General features: G+C 39.2%; 1 protein-coding gene and 1 pseudogene across 2 annotated transcripts in view; both read right to left on the bottom strand.

Moving 5' to 3' along the window:
• Window positions 1-10,269, bottom strand: part of LOC111547267 — a 35,853-nt pseudogene extending 25,584 nt beyond the window's left edge.
• The window catches only part of HS3ST5 (heparan sulfate-glucosamine 3-sulfotransferase 5), a 285,487-nt gene that overhangs the window by 51,837 nt on the left and 219,176 nt on the right, over window positions 1-14,474 (bottom strand). The gene's annotated exons all lie outside the window — the stretch shown is intronic.

Below are 14,474 nucleotides of genomic sequence, written 5' to 3'. Positions count from 1 at the left end.
ACTAAAATTGAGTAAGAGGTTGAGAAGTCATCAGCATATTTTCCTCACTGTTTTTTTCCCTTCCCAAAGTTTTATATTCTGCCTTTTTGAGAAGAAAAATAGAAAAACATTAAAAAAAAATTCATCATGAACAAGTGGACTTTATCCCGAAGATGGTTTCACATTTGAAAATCAAATAATGTAACTTATCAGAGGAATAGACTAAAATAGAAAAACCATATGATCACCTTAGAAGATGCTAAAAAAGCATCTGAGAAAATCCAACATCCATTTCTGATGAAAACTCTCAGCAAATGAGAAATTGAAGGGAATTTCCTTGATCTGATAGAGATCATCACAAAAAAACCTGCAGCTTACTTAATAAGATTTAATGCTTTCCTTCTAAAATCAGGAAGAAGACAACATCTGTTCTTACCACTTCTACTCAACATTGTTTTGAAAGTTCTAGCCAGTGCGATGGGCAAGAAAAAGAAAAGACAGATTGGATAGGGAGTGGTAAAACTGTTTGTTTGCAGATGACATGATTACATAGAAAGACTGATGGAATTTATAAAAATGCTACTAGAATAAGTTAATTTAGTGAGGTTGCAGAATACAAGTTCAGCATATAAGCTCAGCTGTATTTCTATATCCCAGCAGTGATCAATATGAATTTCAATGTCATTACAATAACATAAATGTGTGAAATATTTAGGAAATAAATTTGACAAAGAATATGCAAAACCAGTACACTGATATTTACAAAACATTACCGAGATAAATTAAAGATGCATGTATAAATGGAGCAGTATAACTCGTTTATGGGTTAGAAAACAAAATATTGCCAATCTGTCAATTCTTCTTATATTAATTTTTAGATTCAGTGTAATTCTAATCAATATTCCAGTAGGCTTTTTTTTGGTAGAAATTGATAGGAGTTCTAAAATTCATATGGAAATTCACATGGGAAGGCAGATATAGGTATACAGATACAAACAGGTGTGTGTGTGTGTGTGTGTGTGTGTGTATGTGTGCATGTAGATATAGATACATGAGAAGGTAGATATGGTCTGAGTCCAATCAGGAGAGGAAATCTGTACAGTAATTCAGAGAAAATATAAAGAATTACTAACTATAACAGGGAATTGGAGCAACCAGGAGTAAAGAGAACTCTACAGGAATAGCAGCTATAAGGAGCAGCTGTGCTTTTGAATGCTGAGGCAGAGCACCCGAGAAAAAGCCCCATTCCTTGCCGTGTTGCCACCGCCTCAATAAGGTTGAGATACAGAACTGGACGGCAAAGGAAGTGACTGTGGTGCAGCACTGGTGCAAGTTGCTTGAAATCCACTTTCTAGGGTGCCAAAGGAGCTGTTCATAGAACGTGTCTCACCAGAGGCACTCACCTATGAAAATGCCCGAGGAACGCGGTGGCTCACGCCTGTAATCCCAGCACTTTGGGAGGCCGAGGTGGACGGATCACAAGGTCAGGAAATCGAGACCATCCTGGCTAACATGGTGAAACCCCGTCTCTACTGAAAATACAAAAAATTAGCTGGGCGTGGTGGTGGGCGCCTGTAGCCCCAGCTACTCGGGAGGCTGAGGCAGGAGAATCGCTTGAACCCGGGCAGCAGAGGTTGCAGTGAGCCGAGATCGTGCCACTGCGCTCCAGCCTGGGTGACAGAGTGAGACTCCTTCTCAAAAAAAAAAAAAAAAAAAAAAAAAAAGATAATGCCTGAGGAAGTATTTCAGGAAGCTTCTGGACACCTGGTGATGCCGGCCCCTAGAAGAGCCTGTCTAGTGTACACACTGGAATCCAGAAGGGAAACCCTTTCCTCTGATAATATCTCTCCAGCGCCCTCTACCGACAAAGCTCAACATGCTGCCGGCTCCAAAGGGAAAATATTTAAAGGGCCTAGGTCCATTTTCATGGAGCAGGCAAAAAATGCATTTGGAGCTGAGAGGTAATAAATCATTAACTAGCACAAATAGATAACAAAGAGGCATAAGGACATTTTAGGGGGAAGGGGTGATGGATATGTTCATTATCTTGACTGTAGTGACAGGTATATACATATGTCAAAACTTACCAAATTGTACAATTAAAATATGTGCCATTTATTATATGTCAAGTCTACCTTAATAAAGCTGTTAAACATGTAACTGATCGAGCACAGTAATCTCAGCACTTTGGGAGACTGAGGCTGTAATCTCAGCACTTTGGGAGACTGAGGCTGGTGGATGGCTTGAGCTCAGGAGTTGGAGACCAGCCTGGGCAACATGGCAAAACCCCATAAAAAAATACAAAAGTTAGCCAGATGTGGTGGCAGGCGCTTGTAGTCCAAGCTATTCAGGAGGCTGAGGCAGGAGGACTGCTTAAGCCTGGGAGGTCAAGGCTGCAGTGACCTGTGTTTGTGCCACTGCACTCCAGCCTGGATGACAAAGTGAGATCCTGTCTTAAGAAAAAAAAAATGTATCTGAAAGTCTTCCACTACTCTCCTAACAGAAACAATCCTTGAACTGATTAAAGGCTTAAGCGAAAGGCGTTTGTATCTATATGTGTGTGTGTGTGTGTGTGTGTGTGTATGCATTTATGTATTATTTTTTCATACCAAGAGCAATATTACTGACCATTGAGGACTCTTCCTCAGGGTGAAATCCGCTAGAGGCTCAACCTTCAGATCCACAGCTCAGGACCCCAGTTTGGCTGGGGAAGTTCACCTCCATCTGCCTTTTCAGTGGGACCAAGAATTTAAAAACCTCCCTTGCCATAATCCAGCAGCTCTGGACCCGAGGCTGGACTTCCCTGGGGCCAGTCTTAACAGATACTTGGTGTTCATGAGCTCTGGCTGTCTGGCTGCAGCACAGCACTCCTTCCCTTCCTCTCTGGCCATTTCTTGCTTCCTGGCTAACGGAGATCCCTGGACCCTTACTGCTCTGCTTTCTGGGAGGACCTGGTCGACGGCTGCTGTTCATGGGAGGTTTAGTATAATACACCATGTTACCACAGTGTTTGCTACCTTCGCAGTCTTAGAACGTACTGACTGCCCTCCCTTTCTCACTCCTCAGTCTTCTTTATGTTAAATAGAAATTCTGCATTAATTTAATATTTATTTATTGCCTACTATATGCAAGCATTGTGTTAGCTATGAAGGCTACAACAATGAACAATGCAGATATAGTCTTTGCCTTGATGGTGCTTACCTTTTAGGAGAAACCGCAGAAAACATAAACAAAAATCCCAACTTAGCTGGACTTGTATGATGGTCAAATGGACATAATGTGATGATTTTTCTCTCAACATGCCATGTCATTCTTCAAACCAGAATTACTGTAAGCTCTTCAAGGGCAGGGACTCAGAAACGATGGACTACAGTGATGTCATTTACATATGCACACATGTACGTACAAAAGACTCACCTCTTGGGATGACTTTTTGATAGATGAGGGCTTATTAGAGAATTGGTTTGATTTTCCCTTAGCCTACTTTAAATTAACCTGTCAAAAGGTAATTTAAATTGTTGTTGTTGATGAAATTTGTAACTGTGGCCTTGAGTCTATACATTATTTTATTTCCCTGCCACTGTCACCACTGCCACAACAAAATGAATTTCAAACTAGATGTTCATTAAAAGGTAGCTACGGTGTGCTGGAGGTTGGATGGTGAGTTGAGACATGCATTCATTATCCATTAAATCAATCAACAAAACATGCTTTTGAGCATGACTCTGTGCCCAGGACCAGGCTGGTTCTGTAGGGGTGTGGGAGAGCCATGTAAGAATTCAATTTGTCCTTACAAACCTCAAATTGTTCAACGTGAAATCTAGCCAGCAGGGAGCATTTGCTTTGGAATGGTGGTACTAAACCCAAGGTCAAAAGAAAGTCGGAAATGAATAGTGTTTGGGCCTTACAGTCAAAGGACTTTCTGTGGAAGAGCTAAGCTTCTTAGGATATTTAGAAAATTGAAAAGTTGAAAGAAGGGTTTGGGGAGAGTGGATATAAGAGAGCAAATGAAGGGCATGATGTGGGATGAGACAGGTGAGGCTATTAACAGTGTCATAGAATTAATCCCGTGAATTTTTAAAAACTGCAACTTGTATTTTGCATATTCTATAATGTAGTGGCTTCTATTAGTTTGATAAAATATTTAAAATATGTATAATGTACTATTTTCTAAGTATTAAACCATCAAATTTCATTCTCTTCAAAAAGCATAGGGCAAATTCTTATTTTCTTTTCTTTTCTTTTTTTTTTTTTTTTGAGACGGAGTCTCGCTCTGTCGCCCAGGCTGGAGTGCAGTGGCCGGATCTCAGCTCACTGCAAGCTCCGCCTCCCAGGTTCACGCCATTCTCCTGCCTCAGCCTCCCGAGCAGCTGGGACTACAGGCACCCGCCACCTCGCCCGGCTAGTTTTTTGTATTTTTTAGTAGAGACGGGGTTTCACCGTGTTAGCCAGGATGGTCTCGATCTCCTGACCTCGTGATCCACCCATCTCGGCCTCCCAAAGTGCTGGGATTACAGGCTTGAGCCACCGCGCCCGGCCAAATTCTTATTTTCTAAGAATATCATTGTGATAATTACATTGAATTAATTCTTGGCCTTGGAATACATCATGCATCGTTTCATCTATTCTCTAGTTTTATTTGGATTCCCTATCCAACTCATATTCACTCCCCAAAGTACAGAGAACATGCAAACCTGATCTCTTATTTTTAGTAAACTGTCATTTTTTACTACTTCGGAAAAAAGCATATACATGGGCCTGGAAGAAAATGTTATTTTTATAATCTGACATGGAAACCACAAACTTCTTAGTCCATTTTGTACTGGTTTCGATGGAGCATAACTAATTCAATGCTTTCTGGGCATAGTACACTAGGGAGAAATCTTTCAATGAATAGTGCAATGAGATGGCCCATATTTGTATTGCAAAATATATCTCGAAACAGTTTTAAGTTCAAAATAGGAACATCCTTAGCAAATTAGATGCTAAATGTTCCCTAGGTACCATAAAGACATCCCAGATAACTCTACCACACTTTGGTGGAAGTATTTGCACATCATTTTCTGAGTCATTTACTAGTCCCCAAACAGAATGGCCTATCTTCCTCACACAAAGCATGGGTCTCCTTCTTAGGTCTTTTGGCCTCTGCTTCCCTGGGTGACAGAACTCCCTCTCTATGCACTGCACTCCCTACTTCTCACACAGCTAGTGCTGGGGAATAACTTCCTCTCCATAGAGGTCTAGGGGACAGGAACAGAATGTGAATCTGGGTTTACTTTTCAGGAATCAATAAACTGTGCATATTCTATTAAAAAATAAACACCTTAGAACCTTACCATAACCTTGGGGCCAGTGCTAGGTATTTGACTTATTTTAGAGGAAAATGACTTGTTACTCATTTTCCTGGGTTTTTCAGTTTCAAAACTCAAAAACCTTGCCGTGTCCAACAACTTCACATTTCTGAAATCCTATTTTGAAATCTCCTGTCTCAACCATCACGTTCTATTTATCCAGTTTACTGATTCCAGTACTCCACTCCAGAAATTTTCTGACCTCTTTGAGACCCATCACTCCTTGACATGACTAGCGTGTTCCCTCTTTGCCATCCTTCTCATGACCTTCCCCCAAAATGCCATATCCAAATGCACTTTCTCCTTGGCTTGGAGTCCATGGTTCTGCTGTATAATTATCCCTTATAAACACTGTCACTCTTTTCCATCCTCTTCATTTGCCAAAACCTCAACCATGGTGAGCTGGGCAGAATAATGGCTACCTAAAGATGCCATGTGCTAATCCCTGAATGTGTGAATACGTCAGATTACATGGTGAAGGGGAGTTAAAGTTGTAGATGGGGTGAAGATTGCTAATAGCTGGCCTTGAGATGGAGAGGTTGTCCTGCATTATCCAGGTAGACCTAGTGTAATCTCATGGGAGGTAGAGGAGGGAGAAGCAGAGGTATGGCAGCCATTGCTGGCATTAAAGATGGAAGGGATCCACAAAGCCAACAGATGAGCTCTAGAAGCTGGAAAAGGCAAATAAATTGATTCTTCCTTAGTGCCTCCAGAAGGAATGCAGCCCTATGACTTCTTGAATTTAGCCCAGTAATATCCAGTTTGGATTTCTGACCAGTAGCAAGGTAATCAATTTGTGTTCCCTAAGCCACTAAGTCTGAGCAACAGAAGAGCAACAGAAAACTAATGGCCATGGTTAAATTCAACTATCTACTTACTCTCTGCCAGCATCTACAGAGTTGATTATTGCAAAGAGCATACCACCATGCTAGTTGGCCTCACTTCAAATATGGCTACACATCACAATTGGCCTCTTGACTTTTCCAGACTATCTTATCACACTTCTCCTTCTCCTCCAAGATAATTATTTTACAACTTCTCTTTCCTCAAATCTCCATCACTGCCTCTTCTCAATTAATTCTTAGCTAATGCTTCTTACTTTACCGAAAAAACAATAATAAATAATTGGAAAATACCACATGTTCCTGCCATTTTCCTCATCGGTTTCCGTTGCTGCACAGGTGCTCTGTCTTCCACATGTTATAGTAGTAGATGAACTGTCCATGAGCCAATTGAAAGCCACTCTCTTCCATTGAGTCCTGGATCCCATCCCTCTTGACTTCTCAGAGGCCTCCCTAATGGCAGTAACACTTAGTAGCTCAGGCAAAATATGCTGAAGTCGTAATTCGACCTTCCCCCAAAATGCCATATCCAAATGCACTGGTAATTCCTGTTGTCTCTACACCATAAATGCCCTGAGTCCAATACTTCTGTCATCTAGAGATGAGACTGCTACAGCTTGGTCCAGTTCTTCTTCATCTCTCACCTGATTGGATGCAATGACCTTTCTATCTTCACTCTCCACTATTCTATGGCCTTAGTAATTTTTTCTAAAGTGTAGATTAAACTATATCTTCACTCATAATCTTCAAAATTCTCTCCACTACAACCAGTAAAAAATCCAGATTCTAGCATGCGCTATGAAAATATATGTAACCGGACACCTGTTTACTCCAGCCTCATTACAACTTTTCCCTTCATTTACTCCAGTCACGCTGGCCCCCTTTCTCTCCCTCACATTAAACAGGCTTGTTTCTACCTGGGACAGTTGTATTTGCTATTCCTTCTCTTGGAATGATCTTTTTCTCCTTCAATGGATGGATGCCTTCTTTTCATTGATGTCTCAATTCAAGTGTCACCTCTTCTAAGAAGACTTCATTAATGCTAGCCAAGTAAGCCTAAAGTTGTTCTATTAAATTACTCATAGCATATATCCGTATCCAAACTCTCATGGATCCATTAACTAAAACACCATCAATTTCTTGTCGGCCTGCCCCCACCAGAATGCCTGGCATATAGTCTTTCAATAATTTTTTTAATGACTAACTCCTATGCTAGTCTATAAGTTAACACTCCAGAGTTAACTTGGTTGAAGAAAGATTTGGACAAGATAACTGTCAAAGTCTTTTTTTATGTGATCATTTACTTGTCCTTGGAAGTACTATGAAAGTATGAAAGTAGGATGCCTATGTATCATTCCATTGTTATCGTTAGAAATAAGGCTGGCCAGCTGCAGTACCTACCCATCTTTCTGTGTTTCTACTTTGATTCTATGACAGGACTAGTGACAGCAATGATTACCTCAAATGAATAGTTTATACCTAACTGAGCATGCTTATATTTTAATTTTTCTTCTGCCATTACAATGACAAGCTGTGGGCTTTCTCTGCATTTGTTACATGTGCATTGCTTTGGTTTCTGAGACTAAAATGGAATAACCTGGGTGGTGGAAACAATTTATAGTTCTTTACATCACTATAGTGCCAAACATGCAGCAGGTTCTCTATGACCAGTTTGATTCACTGATGGATTTTCTATGGAGTCACAAATACTTCTTGCCTCACTGAGGCCTTCCTTTCCTTCATGCCTACAATGCACTCACCTTCTACTTTATCCATTGTGCTGTTACTTTTAAGTGTTAGCAGAAGTGGGGGAATAATCCCTCCCATTTCTGATTTACAAAATAGGATGTTACTAAAGTTTTCTTGATGGTAATGACGTAAGAACTCTCAGAACTTTTCAACAGAGTCTTAGCCACTGAAGATCCAATAGGATCATATAATTATGTGATCTCTTACAGCATGATTTGCAAAAACAGGACTGCTGGGAAGCCTCAGTCATTGGCAATATGAAGTCACACATTTTTCCTATGTACAAAACTGCTCTTTAAAATCTGATTATGTGCAGATATTAGGTCTATTTTGTTATTATTATACATATGTTTTTATGATTGGCACAATATTCATGTTTTGAGTTTTCCTTTCTTGACTAAATTAATCATAGTACAATATATAAATGAAGCAATTGATATTACTGAGAGGACAAAAATGCTTAAAGAAAATGCTGCAGTTGAAACTGCAAGTTACTTTTTTTAAAGATCTTATTGATCAGTTGCTTTATTGTAATTTAGACTTAGCCATAGGAAAATGCACTCTTTTTGTGTTAAAAGGTTATGTGAACACAAAGGTTATTTGAATTCATTAATTCACTCAGAAAATTACCTTTGATATTATCCTCATAAGCTTTATAAATGCAAGGACAGTGTTCATATGGCTCAGTATTTTTTCTGCAGTGAGCCACAGTCCTGGTCCCAAAATCAAGTGCATAAATGCTATGTACAATGTGGAATCTCAGTAATTACCAGTTGGCAAATTCTGAGGATAATAATAAAACCTATATGAGGATATATTTTATTTTTTATGCCATCCCAAGTATTTCTCACATGAAAAAGGCATGAAAGTAACACATGAATTTTAGAGTGGTTGATGGTGGTTGAAGGGTATGTTCATTTTCCTGAAGATAATTTTTTTAAAATTCTGACTTTCTAAGAAAACTGTAAAAGTCTCTCATAGACACATTAACAAACAAGAAACAATAGCATTTATTTGAAGTTGGGGAATAAATCTTTGCAGTAAGTATGTATAGCATGAAGTTAGCAGTCTCAGAACCCTTTGGCTAAATTACATGAGTCTCTTTCTCTTAAAAAGTTAACCAAGTCTCTATTAGCTTGGTCTTGTCCTGCTATAAAGAAAAGAATAATGCCATATATCTGTCCTATCATTATAACAATGATATAGTGTTAACCTCTTATGAAAGGGGAAAGAAGCATAGATGCCAGATTGAATCCCACTGGCCCTAAAATCTTGCTCTGTCCCTCCACAATTGCAAAAAGCATAGTTAACTTGCTGTGATCTTTCCCCACATTATTTCAAATGTCCAGAAAGACACTAAATAAAATCAGAAGTTGAACTGTTTGAAGGAAGTTCTCTTTCCTTTTATTTTTTGTATTTTTTGTTTGAAATCCTGTTTAGCTTTGAAGCAGGCTTCTATGATTGACGGTGGTAAATGACAGATAGGGTTCAATAGAGTTCTCTGGTGAAGGGTAAGTATTTTAGTGTCTCTGTGACCTGATCCAAAGGCTATTTCTAGCAGTTTGTCATTTAGTACAGAGAAGGTTAGTGAGGTCATGTTGATATATGATCTTTTATGCCCTGAACTTATCACTGCAGTCGAACTGGTCCTATAATTCTCATTAACAATGAGCAGTTATTTTTTGACACTAAAGAATAAAATAAAATAATTTTTTTTGCCCTATTCTCCAAACTATAATATAAAGAAAAGGCACTGCTTGAAGTTTAAAGTATTCCACTAGAGAAATTTAGGGTATCTTTATTTTTACTCATAGGAGTAAAAAGGCTTTAGTGTTCTCAGAAGAAAACCAAATGAGATCACACGAATGAGACTGCTGGTAAGAACTGTCCAAATGTGAACATCACCATGATAAATATCTGTTTTTAGTGGAGAATGAGATTACCTTTAAAGATATTCTAGCATCTCAGCATATATTCCAAAGGAATAAAATTCTCTAAAGGAAGAAAATGCCAAAGAGATGGGAAGACAATGTGGAATGGGAGAAATACCAGCCTAAGAATTAGGAGACTCCGGTTCTAGTTTGCCTAGGTTATGGGCTAAATGATGTGCAGCAAAGACCATAACCTCTCCTTACCTGGTCTTTTCTTGCTTGGATTTTACTAACAACCTGGAGTGTTTTTGAGTCAGCTGACACATTTACTAGGTCTCCAAATCCATTTGCCCCACAGACCTTTTTATTTTTGTAAGTTTCAGCAGCATCTCCAAGAGCATTAAGAATAAAGTTAAATTTCTTAGCAGGCCATAGAGGTCTTTCAAGGTTTAACCCTTGCTTACTTACATTGCCCATCACCTTCCACTTCCGGCCTCCTTCCCCATCCTCTTGCCATCCAGAACTAATGGAGCTTCTGCCCTAACAGCTAGATCTCCATTTTCCCCCACCACTGACCCAAATCTTAATGAGTTTAAGTAATGGCTTACTTCACCTTAATTGCTGCCCTTCCTTTTGGGTTTGGTGCCATCCTTTGTTACATTTTAGCACTTACTGTATTACAATAATCTGTTTACGCATTTTTTTCTCCCCCTCCCTTCATCCATTAGACTTAACGCTTCTTGTCAAAGGGTAGTAAATGAATAATGAATGCATGAAAATCAACTCTTCTTATTCCTATTATTATAGGGGAAGGGGAGATGGAGTTGAGTCATTGGCTAATACCATTATAAAGAAATCAAATCATCATTTTTACCAGGAATTCAAAATACTTCCCCCTCCCCATTCCAACTGAATGCTCTGGTGGAAAATAACTTATTAATTAACTGAATTAATTTTAATTCATTAGAATACTAAAATTAATCTTGAAGAAATAGTTCAACACTTTCTAGGCAAAAGATCTTGAATTTGACTTCAAATAATGAGTTCCTTTGGGCTAATTTTTCATTCAACCCTGTCTTGGTTCCATCCGATCATGGTTTATAGCTGGATGTCACTTATCTCTGCTAAAAAACACAGATGTAGCCTGAAATAATGGAACAAAATATCACTCCACGCAAAAAATCAGAAAATATGGGTTTGAATTTGTCATTTCTTAGTGTGGTGACATTGGACAACATACTGAATCTTTTGAACCTCGGTCTTCTGTTCTGTAAATTAGGGTTATACCCAGCTTACAAAGTTATGGTAAGTCTCAGGTAAGATGATATATGATGTGAAAGCACTTCAGAACAGTTAAATGTTAAACAAGTATGCTATTACTCTAACCCTAAACCCAAAGTGTCAGTATTGTTTATAAATTGGCTATCCAATCTAACTTCTTCCTAGAGAGACTATACTAGGCAAAAAAGACCAATTTGAATTTTATCTCCTCTGCCAAGTAAAAAGAAACCAGAAAAATGCCTACAGAAAGGAGGAAGATCAGTGCATCAAGCAGGCCAGATGTAATCCACAACGTGGATAACTGACTTGGGCTAATTGGGAATTTGGAAATAGACATCTCTGCCCTGCATAACTACCCCTTCCCTCAAATATTTCACTCTCTACCCAGACATCTACCTCCAGGAGTGGCACTATGGGCAACATAGGGAATTCAGAGTGCATCAAATGTCTCTATAGTGTCTCATATTCTGAAAATGCTTTTGCAATCAATTCTATATATTATGCTTTACAAGGACCTTGAGAAGTATGTTAATATTATCCTTGGATCAGAAAAAGAAGACAGCTAGCAATTAAGTGATTTGCATCAGGACATAAAGGGAATTAATGCTGATACTAACATTCAAAGAGGCCTTCTTTGCATGGCAAGGAGAACTCCTTTATTTCTCCAGTTGTAAATTATCCATATTATGACCAGATTTACCAGTCCTCAAGGCAGATGACCTTGAGGTACCATTGAGACTCTGAGGGGGCATGTATGGACACCTATACTATTATTGCCAGCTTAGCCATTTCCACATAAGTCATAGCTAGGTTTAATTTTCAGCAGAAAACAAATGGCATATAGAAAGGAGCCATTGATCTATAGTCAGGCAGGTAATACAAAGAAGAGACACAAGGGCAAATCTGTGTTTTGTCTTTAAGAGTTTGATGTTCTTTCCTGGAGACCAGTGATTCTCAAACACTTTATGTATTTCTTAAGGATGGGAGTTAACTGCATTATAAACAATCTACAAATAAGAAAGCAATCATATGGTGTTATTACTATTATTTACCATTATCTTGGCTACTGGTTTTCATTTCTCTACTCAAGAATATATAGTGAACAAATTAAGTAAATTTGAAAGTTTAAAACATGGAAGTAAATATGAGCTCCCATAGGTTAGACAGGCCTCATGACCAAATGAATTGATAGAAAGGTGTATGTCTCAGTTAATCTCTTCACAAGATGTTTACAGTTCTTCTTTCCAACAGGTGGTAGAAGAGTATCTCTCCATCCCCTTTAGAAGATAGGAGTGGAATAGGACTATTCTGACCAATAAAACATGAGCAGAAATGGCACATGTTACCTCTAGGTGAGGGCTTTAACAGTTAGTGTGAAAAGTGGGTGTCTTTCTTTCTGCCACCATGTCTAGTGCCTGGGAATGCTCCAGATAGTGACTGTTCTGTTTGTCTGGTCCTGGACGAAGGCCAAGGGCAACACAGGAGTACCCAAGCCATGATGGATACATAGCTGAGAAAGAGAAAACATATATTATAAACCACTTAGATTGGAGGATTGTTTGTAATCAAAGCATAACATGTACTGTCCCTATGAGAAAATTCACCTGATTCAAAAACAGCAAAGGCACTAAAGGAGTAAGAATAGCAAAGCCTAAGAAGAGGTACACAGTGAATGGATGTTCACAAACCTAAAGGGAAAAGTAGAATGCAAAGTGTCTGAGGGAAGATAAACAAGGCAGTAGAGAAGTTATTTCATTGGGGTGAGTGAGCCAAAGTCTTGCCTTACACAGATGGCAACACTGGCCTGGTGGTTAGACCACCACTGGGAGACTTCATCCATTTGATAGATGTCAGAACTTTTGTTCTGATAAAATAGCAGAATCTGATAAATTCCTGACTTCCAGAAAATAATGTGACATTTCTTTTAAAACCAACAATGTGGTCTTTCAAAAGTTGGGCAGACAGTGAGGGGAATTGCAAATTGAAATTAAACTTTCTCAATAAGGAAGAACTGCGTAATTTAAGGACGACATGGAAAACCTAGGAGATTAAGTAGCAACCAACATAGGGAGAGCATTGCACACAGAATTGGACTCCAGCTTTTAGAGAAGTGAATAGGAAAGATTTATGGAAGAGATATTTGTGATATCATAATTATAAATTTTAAAAAGGTTTGGAACTCTGACAGGATGGGAAGATTTAGTATATTCGATTACAATAAAGTCACAAATAATCCTGATTAGGAGCCCTCAATCTTTGCAGTATACTATATGCTTCCCCAATTCATTCAACAAATGTTTACCAAGTAACTCCTGGGAGTTAGAAATTATGGCAAAATGTTGGGGCTCAAAGAGGACATCAGTCCTGCCCTCAGGAAATTTATAGTAAAGCAAGAGAGACAAACAATAAAGAAGTAATCCCAGCACTTTGGCAGGCCGAGGTGGGCGGATCACAAGGTCAGGAGTTTGAGACCAGCCTGGCCAACATGGTGAAACCCCGTCTCCACTAAAAATACAAAAATTAGCCAGGTGTGGTGACATGTGCCTATAATCCCAGCTACTCAGGGGGCTGAGGCAGGAGAATCACTTGAACCCGGGAAGCAGAGGTTGTAGTGAGCACCACTGCTCTAGCCTGGGTGATAGAGTGAAACGCTGTCTCAAAACAAAAAAACAAAACAAAACAGAAAACAACAAAAAAACCCACACAAACAACAAACAGACAAGCCCCCGGTAGCATTTATTAAATAGTTAGTATTCGTTAGTGATTATGACTGTGACTTTACCTAATTTTTTCCCCTAACTATAAGCCTGCTGGATAGGAGTAAACAGGAGAAACGGCACAGAGAAACGAAGTAATTTAGCCCTACATTTACACAGTAATTGTCCAAACTATGACAGGAAGTCAATCTTCTATGATTTTTTTTTTTTTTTTTTTGAGACGGCGTCCCGCTCTGTCGCCCAGGCTGGAGTGCAGTGGCCGGATCTCAGCTCACTGCAAGCTCCGCCTCCCGGGTTCACGCCATTCTCCTGCCTCAGCCTCCCGAGTAGCTGGGACTACAGGCGCCCGCCACCTCGCCCGGCTAGTTTTTTGCATTTTTTAGTAGAGACGGGGTTTCACCGTGTTAGCCAGGATGGTCTCGATCTCCTGACCTCGTGATCCGCCCGTCTCGGCCTCCCAAAGTGCTGGGATTACAGGCTTGAGCCACCGCGCCCGGCCAATGATTTCAATGCCTGTATTCTTTCAACCATACTTTGATGCCTTTCATATCTAACTTTGAGATTACATATACTGTTTTTACATTTTAAAAATGTGTGTGTGTGTGTGTGTGTGTGTAAAATGAATAATAGATTTATCTCACAGACAAAAAATACTTCTTTACGTGATTATTTTGTTCTTTTTTT

This window comes from Piliocolobus tephrosceles, chromosome 5 (genome assembly GCF_002776525.5).
Source record: "Piliocolobus tephrosceles isolate RC106 chromosome 5, ASM277652v3, whole genome shotgun sequence".
NCBI classification, from domain to species: Eukaryota; Metazoa; Chordata; class Mammalia; order Primates; family Cercopithecidae; genus Piliocolobus; species Piliocolobus tephrosceles.
Note: the sequence above shows the minus strand (reverse complement) of the source record. Positions and strands in the feature narration are given on the sequence as shown.